Below are 16,057 nucleotides of genomic sequence, written 5' to 3'. Positions count from 1 at the left end.
GTTGTGCATAGTGCAAGGTAGTTTAGACAGCATGGAATCCCTGATTTGAGGGTGCTGCCATAAAGGCTTGGGGTACCCTGTGTTTCCTCTGTTAGAAGCAGAAGCTGCTGCTGGTTGAGCACTTGCTTCTATTCTAGGCGTCACATACCACACATGCTACTTCAAGACGATCTGGACCCGAATGAGGAATGGGCATCCTTGTCTGACAACAAATAAGACCAAAAGCCAGCTGACTTAAGTGACTTCCCAGGGCCACCGACATAGGTAATAGAGCTGGTATTCAGTTCTAGATCTGGAAAGCATGCTTTTCCCATAATACTTCTGCCCTTTCCTACTGACTTATGCGTGCAACTGTGAACAGAGCTTTGACCACAGGCCTGCTGGCCATCTGGCCCTACACCAGAGGGCAGGGGTCTTGCTCAAATTTGTACTTCCAGCATGCTGAGAAAGCCAGGGCTTCTGGAACTGGCTCCAGTTCTCTAAGGTACATCTGTGAGGATTCTTGTGATTAAGGGCTGTTGGCAGCTGTGCCTTCGGGGCCTGTGAAAGACAGAAATGGCTATGACAGTCATCTCACTCACACTGAAGGGAAAGGAACAGGGTTGCCTTGTTCCTGGAGATGAGCAGCCTGCATTCTTCTCCTTGGGGACATATGAAAGTGGCCAGAAGAGGGAGAGATTGCAATCCTGTCCATACCACAGACAGAGTTTTCATTTTCTCTACACCAACACTAAGGAGAACTTCACTGTGCGTAGCCCACGCTCAGAACCACAGGTGTGTGCCTGTGAGCAGGTCTCTGTGGTATGCAGAGCACAAGACATCTCTGCCTCTTGTGATTTCTCTCCTCTCGCTCAGCTCTGCTACAGCTGAACACAGCTCGCAAGATTATAGCTCAGAGCTCACAGAGGAGAGAGAACCCAAGGTGCCCCCATATTCACCGCCACACTCAGAGCCAGGATGCCACACACACTCACCACTCATGACACCCCAATGCCACTGCAGACTCTCAGAGAGCCCTCTTCCGGGCAGCTCAGAACAGTAACAGCTGCTAAAACTCACCTGGATTCAGGGAAGGATACATGTCTACATCTGAAAATGGAGATCAGTGGATTTTCTCAAAGCCTTCCCGAGGGGACACACTGGCTGTAAACAACAAATAAAGGCCTGAGTTCAGTACTATAATATGAGCTCTGTAGCCTCTGTTGTTGCCATCTCTACCCTGGTCTGAACATGGGTTCCACCTGCAAAGAGCCATTCATTTTTTTTAACTTGATTTAGAACACGTAATTAGATGATGCCAAGACTGGAGAAGAGCTTTCTAGAAACAACTTATCCAGTCAAGCCCCTTTATTCTACAACATAAGAGAGAGAGAGAGAGAGAGAGAGAGAGAGAGAGAGAAATGCAAACACTGCAGGTCATGCAGGGTTGATCAAGAGCCAAAAATGGTCCCCAGTCCACCCAGACCCTGGGACCCTCTTTGCACCAGACACATTCACAGCTTCTCAGAGTGCAGACATGACTAGTTCAATGAAAATTTGGATTTTTTTAAAGATTGATTTTGGTGTTTTGAGGCTCTGTGAAACCAGCAATTTTAATCAATTTTTCAAAATTGCTAATTTCATCCATCCAAGAAACTCACACACAAACAGAGGGGCTGATTGAAATTTAAATGGCGGCTGGCTTGTTAGCTGCAGGCAAGCAGGCTGAGTATTTTCATATGCAAGTCTGCCACTGTGTCCCGGCCTGGCAGCAAGAGGAAGCAATCTCCACGAGACACTCGAAGGCATTAAGAATTCAGGCAGCCAAAATGAGAAGCAACAACACGAAATGATAAAACAAAGACAGATCATTATTAGCACCAACATAATGCGTTCCTATGTCCTCCGGTCTCATTGAGAGCCCTGCCCGTTGTCTATTGAAACTGTAATTAGGCTGATAGGAACCAGAGGATTAAACTAACTTTCTTCTCTGATAGCAGGGATTTCAAATGAGCGAGATGGGGTGGAGATAAACCTGAGAAAGGTATTAATATTCTGGGCCGCAGCTTCCCAGGACAGCTCAGCTGATAAACAGTGGCTGGCTGCTGCCCGCCTGAGGCTGCCTGCTGGGGAAGGCTCGAGATACCCCGCCTGCCACATCTGTCGGATGAGGATGTTGAGGTCACCTTACACTCTGCCAAACATGGTCCTTGGTCTTTCACACCTTCCTCCCCATGACCCCGTGTCAGTCCCTTACGATACACCTGCCCCCGGGTTACTGTTGTAGCTGAGCCTTAACCTGGAACTCCAGGGCAGATGTTCCCAGCGCTGTCTTTCCAGACTCCACTAAGTTCAGTTAGATGCTGACCTCCATGCACGGCTGGGCACCTGGAGGCCATCTTCCTAGCCACACAGCTGAGATCATCCCTTCTCCCTTTGCTGACCTATTCCCAACTCAGAAGATAAAGGCAAACCTGCCCCATCTGTCACTACACTGTCTCTTTGGCTCCTCCCCACCAAGGTTCTGAGTAAAGCAGCCACTTCTCAAATATACCATGGGCTTCACCATCTGGCTAGGCATAAACTGCTCTCTGGGCCCTACTACTCCTTTATCTGGTGACACTGGACTCAAGGCCTTCTGTAATGCTTTCCCAAAGAGTCCTTGCTGGGTCCCTTGCAGAGACCAGCAAAGGACTTTCTTAGTGCCTGTAGGACCCTGCTTACCCTCCTCTGAGCTGTCACTTAAGGATTAGTAGCTACATGGTGACCTTCCACTTAACCATACACTGTAAGGTGATGAGCCAGATTGTGTTGGACAATGGGGGACATGGTGCTTGATGGGAAACACAGGCTAAAAATTCACGTCAGGGAATTAATTTGGGAAGGGGAAAAAAGTTGAGGCGAGAAGAATGGGAAAGACATATGAATTAAAATAAAGTCTAGTGACACACGTGTGCAAACACAGAGTCATAGGTTTCATTATGAAACTGTGACTTTACATGTTAATTTTAAAAAGAAAATATAAAATAATCGGCCAGGGTCTGCAGAAATTGTTCAGTGGTTAAGAATACTTTGTGCTTTTCAGGAGGACCTGAATTCAGTTCCCAGCACCCACGTTATGTGACTCAGAACAGCCTGTAACTCCAGCTCCAAAGGATTCACAGACATGTAGAATAAAAAAACTAAGAACTATTCATATCAACACAGATCAGCCTGGAGGTGTTCTAGGGAAGACACCAGGAAAGTCAGCCCAAGGAAGTGCTATGGACCTTCCCTCTATTACACACACACACACACACACACACACACACACACACAGAGTGATAGTCAAGTGTAAGCACGGCATATTCCAGTAAGGTGGACAACAAGGAGTTCTCACTTCCTATGCAAGGTGTTCTCAAGAGGGGAAGAGGGCGGCTCTCACCAGAGACCAGAGAATCAGGCCAGCATCCGAATGTCCCACAACCCCCATCACTCAAGCTTTAGTAGTACATTTGAGGGCTGAAAAAGTGACTCAAGTGCTTGCTGCAGAAGCATGAGGAGGATCTAAGTTGGAGCCCCAGAACCCTGATGTGGGTGCACAGATCAACAATTCCAGCTCTCCTAGGGCAAGAGATGAGGCACAGAAAGGAGACTTTTGGACGCTGAATGCCATCTAAGCACATGCGCTCAACAGAAAACAAGAGAGGCTGGCTGAATCAAAGTACGTTGCCCTTTGGCCTCTACACAAGTGCCACAGGAGACATGACACCAGCAACATTCATACAAAAGCACACACACCAAGATTGGGAGGTGGGGGAAGAGAAGGGAAAGGGAGATTGAGAGAGTAGAGAGGAATCCAAAATTAACAGAAGACTATCACGTGACAGTCAGTCTCCAAGTGTCATGAAGGAACTGGGACATCCTAATCTGGCACTGAACTACCTTTCCTGAGCTTCCATTTCCCCAAATGTGAAGTTGAAAGGACATTTGAGGGTAAAGGGCCTATGAATTTCTGACAGTCAGACCTTTGTGGAATAGAAGCCATTCTGCCACCGGAGCTAACAGGGGAAGATGGAACCGTGTGCCTTGTAACTGTTTGCTTTCTGGAAGGAGTAGGAAAGCTCAGGACACTCAGAAAATCCCAAGAACTATCTCCGGAGTTATGGAAGAGCTCTCTCCAGACTGAGCAGGCAACTCCAGGAATGCAGCTTTCTTGGGTTGTCAGCCATGATGGTATGGATTTCCAGAAAGTGCAGCTGCTTTGAGTCACCCGTGGGTCCAAAAGGCACCCCAACAAACTCACTGGCTCATGCAGCAAGATTAATGTGGACTCATGTCTTTGTTCTGTCATCAGTGGACTATCTGGAATGAAAAAACATTTGTTCACATCTCCGTCAGAAAAGTTTCATCAACATTTTGCTGTGCAGCTGACATGCACTTGTCCTTGAAAACAGACCTACTTGGCACTTGTCTGAATGGCTTCTGCAACACTGCATTGACTGGCAGGTACTGCAAAAAGGCTGGAATGGTGTTTTTGCCTGACTTGACTCCTGAGGAGACAGAAATCTAAGAGAAACAGACAGGGACCAGTTCATCCCCTGAGAGACTCTAGTCAGGCCCGAGGCCCCTCGTCTCCTGCTTTGGCTTTTGTTTTTCGGTATAAAACAGTTCCTTGTCTCTGAGAGTGGTGAGGGCAGCATTAGGCAGCTGAGAACTTTTGGCTCACTTTCCTGCCTCCCCTTTCAAATGCAGAATTGCTTTGTTCAAAACATGGGGCTGTTTAAATGAGTGTGAATGTGTGCTTATACTTAGCATGTGTGTGAGCAAGCGTGTCCACACAGGTAGAGAAGGGAAGAAGCCATTCAACATACATTCCTCATAGGAGGAAACCAAATGGCCTAATGCCAGTGGTACTTCCTCAGGCCCCTCAAAACGATTGTACCACAAAGATCAGAGAGGTGTATGCAGCTGTATCCATGCCACTCCCAGTTCCTAGATGGGCTCAGCGTTTGCACGGCACCTGAGGGGCACAGAAGAGTTGTAATAAAATCACTTTTGCTTAGAGTTGCTTCCTCTTCCGTCTGAACCTGATTGATGGTCCTACCTGGTAGGCTGTTGCAAAGACAGAGGGAGACACAGATGGGTGGGGCCCAACGCCAGCACTGAGTACACAGTAGGTGCTCATTCTGGCAGGTGGGCCTCATCCAATCTGACAGTGGAGGGACCTGGTCTTTGGCTGGCAGTCAGTATTAATGCCCGCTCCTCTGGTGCTGGACCAAACAAGCTTTGGCAGGGTCATCTGGCCCCTCGCCTCCCCCGCCCCCGGCTCCTCATCGTACACGCCCCATTAGTTGCACAGTGCCCCAAAGTACAACAGGAACGCTTCCTAAGCCGTTTCCTCTGCTAAATACCTCAGTGACAGGTTCTTGGCAGGGCTAGAGCGCCAAGGTTAACATATGTTAGAGTATGTGCTGCGGGCGTCTCACATCCACATGGAAGCTGGAGGAGCCCAGCTTCATCTTCGTCGTTCCTGTGCCCCAGTCCCAGAAGGCTGCTTCCCAGTGGCCTCTCATCCCAACTCAGGAGCTACTGAGGGACCTTAGCCCAGACAAACCTAGGTAGTTCTTTACCTATTCTGAACATACCACAGCATTTTTTCCAGTAACCATCAGCCTCCTCACGCCCTTCCAGAGATTTCTCTGTATCAGGCTATAAGCAGGATACCAAGAATGAGATTGGGAAAGGACCAACCCTCCCAGAGGAAATTCCACATTTCTTTTGGTGAAGGTAGGGCTCTCTCATCCCTCCTTATTTGAGCTTTACACTTTCAGCCTGTCTTCTCCAACCAAGCAGAAACAATGATCAGCCATGTGTCCAGGCAGGGTCATAGGGTCATGGACCTAAATAGATCTTCTCTTTGATGCACCACAAATTTGCCATCTTTACCTGAAATATTTAAGAGATCAGGAGAGCTGGCTATCAGACTTATAAGCTGTAAGGGTGGTTGGCACTCTGGAGGCCTTTGTAGAAGGACAGACTTGGGTTTCTAAGAGTTCCCTAGAACTCTGAAATCATTCAGTCACTTTACAAAGGTGAAACTTGAGAGAAAATGGGATTATCCCCAAGATGCACAACTTCCAGAAACACCATCTTGGTTTTGCCAAGATGGTCATTGGCCTCAACAAGACCACAGTATCTGGAGGTCAAGTTCAAGAGTTATTTCCACTGGGCACATGCTGACAGTATCCTCTTCAGTTGTTTCATTTACAGGTTCCATCTCTGACTAACTCATGACAGTCACCATTTGGATGAAAAGCCTTTTCTGCTGATCCTGCCCTGGGTGCTCAGTACAAATTCAGTATTATCAGGTGGAAGGAAGTGAATGTGTCGGACACAGAGAAAATGTTGAACAATGCAGATGTTAAGCAATGCAGCAACCTCAACAGAAAAGTCTCCAAACCTCAGGGACTGAATGGGGTAGTTTGCATCTTGTTCCTAGCACATACATGGCCAACACCGGGTGGTAGGAAACTCAGATCTATGCAGTCACTCGGGATGCCAGCTAGCAGAAGATGTGCCTTGAAGTTATGCTGTCTGAATCCCCCCGCATCTTGGTGACTCCAGCAGGGAGAGAAAGGTCTCAGGGAGGATTGCTGCCAACCTGAACTGCCTCCTCCAGGAAGTGACACTCAGCACTTTGATCTATAATCTGAACTCAGTCGCAAGGTCCTAGCTTCCAGTGGGAGAGTCTAGAATTGTAGGAGACCAGTGAGTATTGTCCATGTCTGATACAGGCATGATGGCCTCAACTCAACAGGGACTCACAAATCAACTAGAGGAAAAGAGCTTGGTCTATGTGGGTTTGGGTGACACTGGTGGTCAGAGTGGAAGGTTAGAGATAGGAGAGATGATTGAGGAACATAAAGGAGGGGAAGGGAGACCTTTAGCTGAAAGCCAATCTAAAAAGAGATCATAAAACACCAAAGTGGGCACAGATAGGCTTTAGTTGACTGGTCTCAGAAGGAACATAAAAGATAGGCATGAGAGGGGGGTCTGGCTACGTTCACAGGCCTGATGATAAAGGCCCAGGAACACAGACAAGGGGCACATTAGGAAAATAGAGCAGTCGGAATGGCATAGTCCTTTCAGAAGGTGACTCCTTGAATAGCTTAGGGAAGGAGTAAAAGCAAGGACACAGTGACAGTGTCTTCTGGAAATCTTAGAAATGTTCTCCAGGAGGGTGAGTGGGCGGTTGTGGCACCTGCTTGTGGCACCAGCTTTGTCGTTTTTTTGTTTTTTTGTTTTTTTGTTTTTTTGTTTTTTTGTTTTTTTTTTTTTTTGCTTTGTTTTTAATCTCTCAGCCTGTCTTCAAATCTGTGTTTTCCCATATTTTCTCTATCTGATGCTACAACTATGGTTGCTTGGAGAAAGAGAGTAGATAAGGTATCTGATAATCCCTGTTGGTACGAAGTAAAATTCACCCCCATTTCCACAGAGTGGAAATGGCCGTGACTATTCCACAGACTGGAAACGGGAGGCCCTGAGCTGCAGACCCCTAAGTGGTGGACTTCCAGCCTCCACCATTAGCTCCAGCTTACAGTGTCAATGCTCCTTCTGTGGAAGCAGGCTCTTCAGCTAGGCTCCTGGCAGGTATCTCAACCTGATGGGGCCAGCCAAATGGAGCCTGCCTGCTAGGGGCTAAAGAACCGGAACTGGCAGGTACCATTTGTGGGTTTCCATTAGCATTTGCTCCTGTTATCAACTTGAGATGAAAACAAATATTCATCTGACTTGAGGTTTTTGGCTTTCATGGGTGGTTTCCCATCTGTCTCTTCCCTCTGCCCCATTCCCTGACTCTCATTGCCTCCCTCTGCCTCCCTTCCTGCTGCATCACCACCCAGACTTACTGGGAAGCATGCATGCAAGCGCACAGGCTCTGGATAGAGCTCTTGGCTGCACTCTTCCTTTCAGGACGTGTTTGCAGTCTCATCCCCACGGTCACATCCCTCTTCTTTTCCTCGGCATTTCCTTCCCAGGGTTCTTTTCTGAACACTTTCCTATTCTGGCATCAAACAACAGAATTCCAGCTCCAACTCTGCTGTGTGACTTTAAACAAGGTACCAAAACCATCTCAGCTTTTATTTCCTTGGACTCATCAATCTCCATCAGGTATTAAGGACATAGGACTCTAGATTGATCCCAGAACCACATGCTAGCCACCAAAGGCAACACCAAAAATTGGGCAACACCAGAGGAGAGTCAGATGAAGCACAAGGATACTGTGCTCAGGTTCCAGCAGCAACCCACTGACCTCTGTACCTCCAGTCTGTCTTCCTCCCTTCCTTCCTTCCTTCCCCCCTCCCTCCCTCCCGCCCGCCCTCCCTCCCTCCCTCCCTCCCTCCCTCCCTCCCTCCCTCCCTCCCTCCCTTCCTTCCTTCCTTCCTTCCTTCCTTCCTCCCTCCCTTTTAAAAATCTTCCACGTGCGTGATATGAGTGTGGCTGTGGGAGAGGGCACACACAGGTGCACGTGAGGTCAAGAACAACCTCTGGTGGGCGCTCTTGCTTGAGACCAGTCTCCTTTCAGTTGCTGCCTATACCAGGCTGGTTAGCCCCAGAGCTCCTGTCTCCACCTCCTGTCTGGCTGTAAAAGCACAGGGACTAGAAAGACACGCTACAGCACCTGGCTTGCTGTGTGTCCTGGGGACTCAGTTTCAGATCCTGACATGTGCAGTATGCACAGAGCCAGCATCACAGACCTGTGTCTTCAGTTTCTAGCAGCTAAAACGGGGAAGCCGCTGTTCCTGCTTTACTAGTATTATGGGATGAGCTCAAAATGCCTCTGCTTTCTGCTCTGGGAAGAAAGAGTTCAAGGATTCTGGTTGAATGGGGATATGTGTGAAGAGGACCAACATGTACCAGTCTCTGCTCCATACCCAGACAGGCATGTGAACACCTGTGAGTGTGCTCCAACCACTTCTTGCTGTCTCACCTAAGATAATAGCACCAGAAACTGACATTTTCAAACTAGTTTCTCACACTGAGGTCTATGGGAAAGGCTGGAAGTCTCAGGGATTCCCTCATTCACCCATCATGTGACCAAGCAGCAGGAGACACCCACATTGTCTAGGGGCCAGGGATCAGGCATATCCCACCTTGGCAGACCCACATATATTAGTTACCAGTGTCATTGCTGAAAGAGGCCACTTGACAAGAATGACATAAGGGAGGAAAGACTGATCTGGACTCACAATTCAAGAGCTTATAGTTCATTGTGGCAGGATTGCTATGGTGTGGCAGCTTGCCTCGTGCAGTGAGCTCCTGAGACAGGGAACCTCGGCATCCTAATGGATCAGGGACCAGAGGCCCTAGAATTAGAACACAGCCTGGCTATACACACTGACACCAGTCAGAAACCACAACCTTCCAAATCAGCGTCATCAACTAGGCATGGTGTGTCCAAACATGTGAGCCCATAGGAGACATTTCACATGCAGGCCATAAAACTACTCTCCTAGAGAGGGGCCAGGCATAGCCCCAGATGAGGGAGCCTGGGTAAACATGCCAGTCATGCCCACCACCTCACGCCCACCACCTCACGCCCACCACCTCACGCCCACCACCTCACGCCCACCACCTCTCACAGTGAGGGAGCCTGGGTAAACATGCCAGTCACGCCCACCACCTCTCACAATGCTTTTGAGATGCCCTTGCAGTGTATCGATGTCTCCACCCTAGATGACACAGGACACAAGGGCTACGCTTCCCTGAGAAGATCTACTTGTGAGCCTCAGTGGAAGCCAACACCAGATGTCCATACCAGCATATGACACCATGCGAGGCCATACCCTCCCTGACAAGAGTGGGATGAGCCAGAGAACACCCAACCAGTCAGCTACATACTTGGAACTGCTCCCTCTCTTAGGCCGGTTCCTCCTGCAGGCTTTGTAGGCCCTGTTAAATTGTCAAAGCTCTCCAGAAGCATGCCTAGGCACCCCAAGTGGATCCATCACCGTAGCATAGTCCTAACTCCACACAGAGCTGCTAAAGGCGAAGGGACCCAGACCCATGGGATTGCCCTTGGCTTGTGCATTCCTCCCTTCATCCGTGTAACCCACACTCATTCTGAGAAAACTTAGCGCCAAACGGGCTGTGGAATTTGCCCTCTTAGGTCTCATGCTCCAGGGAAAGATGAAGAATTCCTGAGACTTCTCCCACATTTCTGGGCTTCCCACAGTCTGTTCTAGGAGGCAGGGGCTCAGGGCCAGGGGTGGTCTCCTTCTCAAAGGCACTCCGAGACCTATCTTGGGAGAAACTTTTAGCACAAAGGTCTACAGAGGGACAGCGGTGAAGGGACTAGGGAGAATCAGCTTGAAAGTCAATGGTGAGAGACTTGGCCAAGGGCAGCTGAAAAGGCAAGCACACCATGCAAAGAAGCTGGCCCAACAAACATTCAGTTAGAGTGTGGCCAGGTAGTCACAGTTACCAGAACGCTTGTGTGGTTGGGGCAACTCCTGAGGATATCCAGGACAATACTGCCTGCCCTACACACACACACACACACCTCTAGGCCTCAGGACACGTAGCACTGCCCATCCACGCAGTGGACCAGGTCAGAGGGTTTAGGTCCTACACTCTACCTCAAGACTGCCTAGTGACCCAGAACACAAAATCTCAGGCTTTACCTGCAGTACAGCCTATCTGTAGACGACCCTTTCTGGCACTTAGCTCCTCACTAGGAGCACAGATGCTGGTTGAGCCTGCTCCGTCTCTGTAAGGCAGAGTCGCACTCCTGTCAGGGCGGGGGAGGAGCTTGCATGAGTTCATTTCATAGCTGTGGCCAGAGGACCGTGCTGAATGTCCTTGGGGCCTGACCACTTTGGTCTTCCTGTTGATTCTGAGAAGGACCCTGAAGAATAGCTGGAGTCTTGCCAGACACAGAGGCTGAGCCTGCTTGGCATCAGCCCCTGGGAAAGAAAGCTTCAGAGTGTAGACTGTTCCCAGAAACTGGAGACGAAGCTTGTGATAAGGCCAGCCTGCTTTCTGAGCCTGCCAGGCAGCCATTCTGAGAAACCCACAGAGGCAGGGGATGAGCTCCCTGTGTAAGGTTGTGCCTGAGGGAGGCCACTTTCCATGACTGGGAGTTCAGTACGCATGCCACAGGGAGGCACAGTCGACTCCACTGTGGGCCCTGACACCCAGCAGTTCACAGGGTATAGCGGGCTTTGTCCAGAACCCTGGCCACGGCTCATCCAGGGCAGGGGTCTCCAAGTGCAGGGACACTGCCTGTGAGTAGAGCCAGTTCCCACACTGCAGTTTTGCCCTCGGGGAAACTGCTGAGGGAAAGCTGGATTAAGACCAGCGTCCTCATTTGACATGTGGGGAACACGGAGACTCCCAGCAGGGCCTCCAACAGCTCAAGGCACCCAGCGTCCTGCGTCAACCCTCTTCTTCTCCTGCACCCACCCATTCAACTTCTCCTGGTATTAAGGCCACTGGGAGTTTTGAGTAACTAGAAGAGGCTCATAATGGAGCATGTTCCCGAAAAGTACTCACAGGACATGTTTTCCAGTCCTGGGTCTATCACAGAGCAGCTGTGTTGGCCTGGGTACATGCATCTCCCTCTCGGTCAGTATCAGAACGGTCCCTGGTATCCACCTCACAGGCTGGACTGTAGCAGAGAGCATGGGAGCTCAGGTGCAGAGCGGGTGTGGCCAGGGTCAGGCAGTCGTGTTCAGTGTTCATCATAGGGGCAGGCCATAGACTGGACCAACAGGGGGCCAAAGCTGAAGAACAAAGCAGAGCTTGCCTCTCCCACGAGGATAGTGAGCCCAGCCGCTCACCCTTCTGAGCCCCACATATCTCCTATAAATGTACATAATGTGCAAAGGGTCACTATCATATCTAAAATGCAGGGAGGAAACCTAGCAGGGCACCTAATTCTTGCTCACAGGGACAGGACCAGGGGAAGCCTTTGGTATTATGCACAACTGAAGAGACCCAGAGATGCATCAACTTCATATTCCCACTAAAGGGACCTGAGGACAGGTTGGCCTAAAGCACACAGAGTGAGGATCTAGAGATATACCAGCTTTGTACCAATGGCAAAAGATCCAGGGTTGCAATAGCAATTCTCGTTCATAGGCAAGGGTCCCAGGGGTGCCCTGGCCTTGCGCAGACTGGTTTTAAGAAAGTCGAGTGGGTAGTCTTCAAAGTCAAACAAGTAAGCCCAGACAAAGTTGTTCCCTGCCCCATTATGTGGCCCAAGCCCATCCGGCAAACATCTGGAGTGGGCAGGAATGTTTACAGTCTGTACACAGTGGCCCCAGCAGACAGGACTCGCCCGCTTCCCCTGAAGCATCGGGGACCAGGTGAGGTGGATCAAGGCTGCTGTGAGGAAGCCCAGCTGAGTTCTCCTCTGCCTCCCTAGGTGGAGGTCAGACCTGTTATGAGCATTTGTGCCTGGTATTTTGAAACTGTGAGAGAGATCTTGGGGAATAGAAAGGGCTAGACTAGAATGCCATGTTTATTAGCCTTTGAGTGTGTCAGTCATTATTGCTCCAGCAATGATAAACAGAGAAGCCCCAGGAAGAAGGGCAAACACCTGTGCATGCAAGAAAGAGTCAGGTTGCTGGACCTGTTGGAAAGGGCAGCATGGAGGCGGGTTCTGAGAGAGTATATTGTCCTTTACCTTTAGAGCCACTAGCTGTCCCAAAGCACCCAGACCCTTTTCCTAGATCTGCCCAGGATACAACATTGATGCAGAAAGCCTTTGCCCAATATGGGGCTGGCTATGTCAGCCAGGAAATCCACGTTCCTTCAGCTGTGAAGCAACCTTACTCTCTCCAGTACCCTTTGACACCTGTCTCTCTTTACTTACGGGAATTCCAGGCAGCTCTTCATCAAGTCCTGATGAATTCGGAGGGGGGGGCTTGTTTCCTTGTCGTTTTGATCGATCTACTCTTTTCTGCTGTCCTGCCGCCCTCCTCCGCATCTCCAGCTCTGACACTGTCATCACCTCCTACCTAGGTTTGAGGTTTTGCTAAGGATCCCTGTATTCCATCTGTCACGCACACAAACAGTCCCCTACAGGGCTCCCTCCTGCAGCACCATCGGGATGGAGGCTGTATTAATGTGGCTCACCCCTGGGACCTCCAAGACTTAGCATATTGCATAGCAGCATAGGAGCTCAAAAACGTGTGGGTTGGGTGAAGAGAGGAATGAGGAAGAGATGGTGACTGACTCTAGTGTGAAGAGAGGCGGGGATTTGAAGGAAGTGCAACATGTCTGAGGCCAGGTGTTTGAGATCTGGCTGGGGTGGGCTACACTTGCCCCTTGGCAGAGTCTGAGGACAAAACACAATAAGGGCTCTCTAGGGTCACCCAGGGCTTTCTTCTGAGGGCAGGAGAGTAGCTCTTTTACTGGACACCTCCAGCAACTGGTACTCTCTCCCTGTTATGACAACATGCTGAGTAACCTCTGCTACACCAGGACTGAGGTGATTCCAAATAAGAGAATTTAGCTGTACTGGCCAACCTTGAACATACACAGGCTACCCATCACTCTCAGAATGGAAACTGATTCACCAGCCACACACCCCCAACCAGTCAGTCTCCTCCTGAAGGGACCTCTAGAGGTGCCCATCAGGAAGCCACACCCCTCTTACTGCCCACCCTGGCTACTGCTCTGGCCTTGAGCCAGACTGTTAATACAGCTCCTTTAGTTTGAGAACTCAGCACATCTCTCCTGGGAGCCATGGAGGAAAGCTGGACAGACGCAGGGGAAGCTGATGGGGGGAACAGCCATGCCTATCTCTGTGCCAGGGAGAGGCTCCATTCAGTGTGCCAACAGATGTTCTATAGAGCTTCCCCTGAGCTTGGGAAAACAATGCCAAGGTAGAGGAGAGAGCTTGTGCTGGGCCAAGTGTGGAATTCTGCTTCTTGATATTCAGCCCCATCAGTAAACCCCTCTAGAAAGAGGAAAAAGAACCTGTTCTGTGGCCTCCTTTCCCTGATTCTATTTTCCTGAACCCCTACAGGCAGTTCCTCTGCCCCTCCCCCAAATTCCCTCTCATGAAAGCAGACCCTCACAAGAGATATGGACTTCACTCTAGTGGGGTAAGTGGCTCACAGCCACTCTTGAGTCATCCTCCCATGGGGATGGTCACTGGCAGGATCCAGGATTTAACTGTAAACAGAAAGCAATAAGGAGATTTCAAACACTGGCCAGAAGCTGGGGGTGTGCAGAGGCCGAGGAATCTTCCCAGCATCTTTAAGACTATCCTGACATGCTTTACAGTAGAGAGGCTGGCTTGTGTGTGCTCAGCTTACCATTTGCTTGCTCTGTGGACACACCCCTGATCCTTTCTGACCCAGCTTCCTCAGCTCTTCCATGAGAGTGATGCTTCCACTTTTGGCCAAGTGTCCTGAAGATCAAGTACAACATGGAAGTCATCCACCTGACTTTGAGTAAGTACTCCATGGCTGTTCCTTGCCTTCTTCCACATTTAAGGCATTTTCCATGGAGGAAGAGCAGGGTTAAGCATGTGGGAAAAAACAAAAACAGAAACAAACAAACAAACAAAAAACATTATACCACTGTCTTAAATCTTTGTTATTTCCTACAGCCAAAGGAAACTAGATCTTCAAATTGTCACAACTGGCTCTCTAGAATTTTCTCCAGATCAGGCTGCAACTCAGGAAAAGCATCCAGAGAGAGGGGTCATAATGGAAACATGCATGTGAGTTACTTTCTCATCACTGTGAGGAAATATCTGATAGAAACAAGTGAAGGCTTGGAAGATTTGCTTTGGCTTTTGGTCTCAAAATGTGGTGGAGCAGTTCAGTCTGAGACGGCAGGCACTTAAGCTGCCGCGTCTCAAGTTTGGCAGACCAAGAAGCAGATGGTGGCATTGTAAGCAAGACTGGGATTTAACCCTAAAGGTCTAGCAGCCTACATCTGTCAGCTAAGCTCTAAGTCTCAAGCAACTCACAGTATCCCAGAGCAAGCCACCAACCGGAAACTAAGCACACAAAATGTGAGCTTGTGAGGGACGCTTTAAGCCACAACATTCTGCTCCTGATCACCAGTGGCTCATGGCTATTTGAATACTACAAAATTCATCTGGTTCAAACTGAAGGGTCTCCATGCTCTCAACAGGCCTAACGCTTTTCAAAAGTCCAAAGTCTCTACCAAGTCTCAAGGCACTTTTGTTTGTTTGGGTTTTGTTTTGTTTTGTTTTGCTTGTTTGCTGTTAGCCTCTGTAAAATCAAAAACTAGGTTATAGACTTCTGATACTTCTGATGGACAGTAGCACAATGTATAAATCCACATTCCAAGATGGAGGATGATAATTAATGATGATGATGACAATGATGATGAATCAGATCAATGTAAGACCAAATCTCAGCAGGATAAACATAGTCAGCATTTGGAACACCCGGTAACATTGTCTGGTCTCTGACGGCCTTGGGTAGCTTCCCCCATCTCCTTGCCTGTGCCCTCACCCCTGCTTGGCCTCCACTCAGCACCTACCCCCTTCCACAGGGGACTCCCTATGTTTCTGGCATTAGCTTCATCTTAGAATATTTACTGTGATTTGGGCTTCAATTCCAGCTTGGTGTACAACTTTCTCAGGACTCCATATAGGAAATTGACTGTGGTGCTCACTGGTTGGCCTCATTTGCTTTTCTCTGGAATCTTCTGGGGGAACCTCAGTGAACCCTTAACTCTTATATTTGCATGCTTATAAAAACAGCTTCATGTGGAAAGCACTAGGCTCCAGGGACAGCCTGAGATTAAGACAGTCCATTTGGAGCAAAGTCAAAGCAGCTCCTATAAGGCTGTATGGGCAGGAGCATGGAGAGCACTTTCCTGAGGAGCTGCTCTTCAGTGTGGTCCCCTTTTAGTTTTATATGTCTAGGTGCTGGCCTTCTTAATGAACAGGTTTTCCACTTCCTGCCTTGGGGCCTTTGATGGGTAGGATCTGACTCTCAAGTCCTGATCTTATTGTGTCCATGAAAATGCAATTTTCCCTCAAGAGCATGGTACTACTTTAAAAAACAAACAAATAAACAATTACAGCAGTTTTGTCCACGAC

At 49.1% G+C, this 16,057-nt stretch overlaps 1 long non-coding RNA gene across 1 annotated transcript; it reads right to left on the bottom strand.

The window, feature by feature from the left end:
* Nucleotides 1–394: 394 nt before the first annotated feature.
* Nucleotides 395–10,746, bottom strand: LOC132656568 (uncharacterized). The gene is made up of 3 exons (XR_009594326.1): nt 10,644–10,746; nt 1,060–1,143; nt 395–540 (listed from the first exon to the last, which is right to left on the bottom strand). It is a non-coding gene; the product is annotated as an uncharacterized LOC132656568 (long non-coding RNA).
* Nucleotides 10,747–16,057: the final 5,311 nt, after the last annotated feature.

This window comes from Meriones unguiculatus, chromosome 9, assembly GCF_030254825.1.
Source record: "Meriones unguiculatus strain TT.TT164.6M chromosome 9, Bangor_MerUng_6.1, whole genome shotgun sequence".
NCBI lineage: Eukaryota > Metazoa > Chordata > Mammalia > Rodentia > Muridae > Meriones > Meriones unguiculatus.
This window is presented reverse-complemented; position numbering and strand designations above follow the sequence as displayed.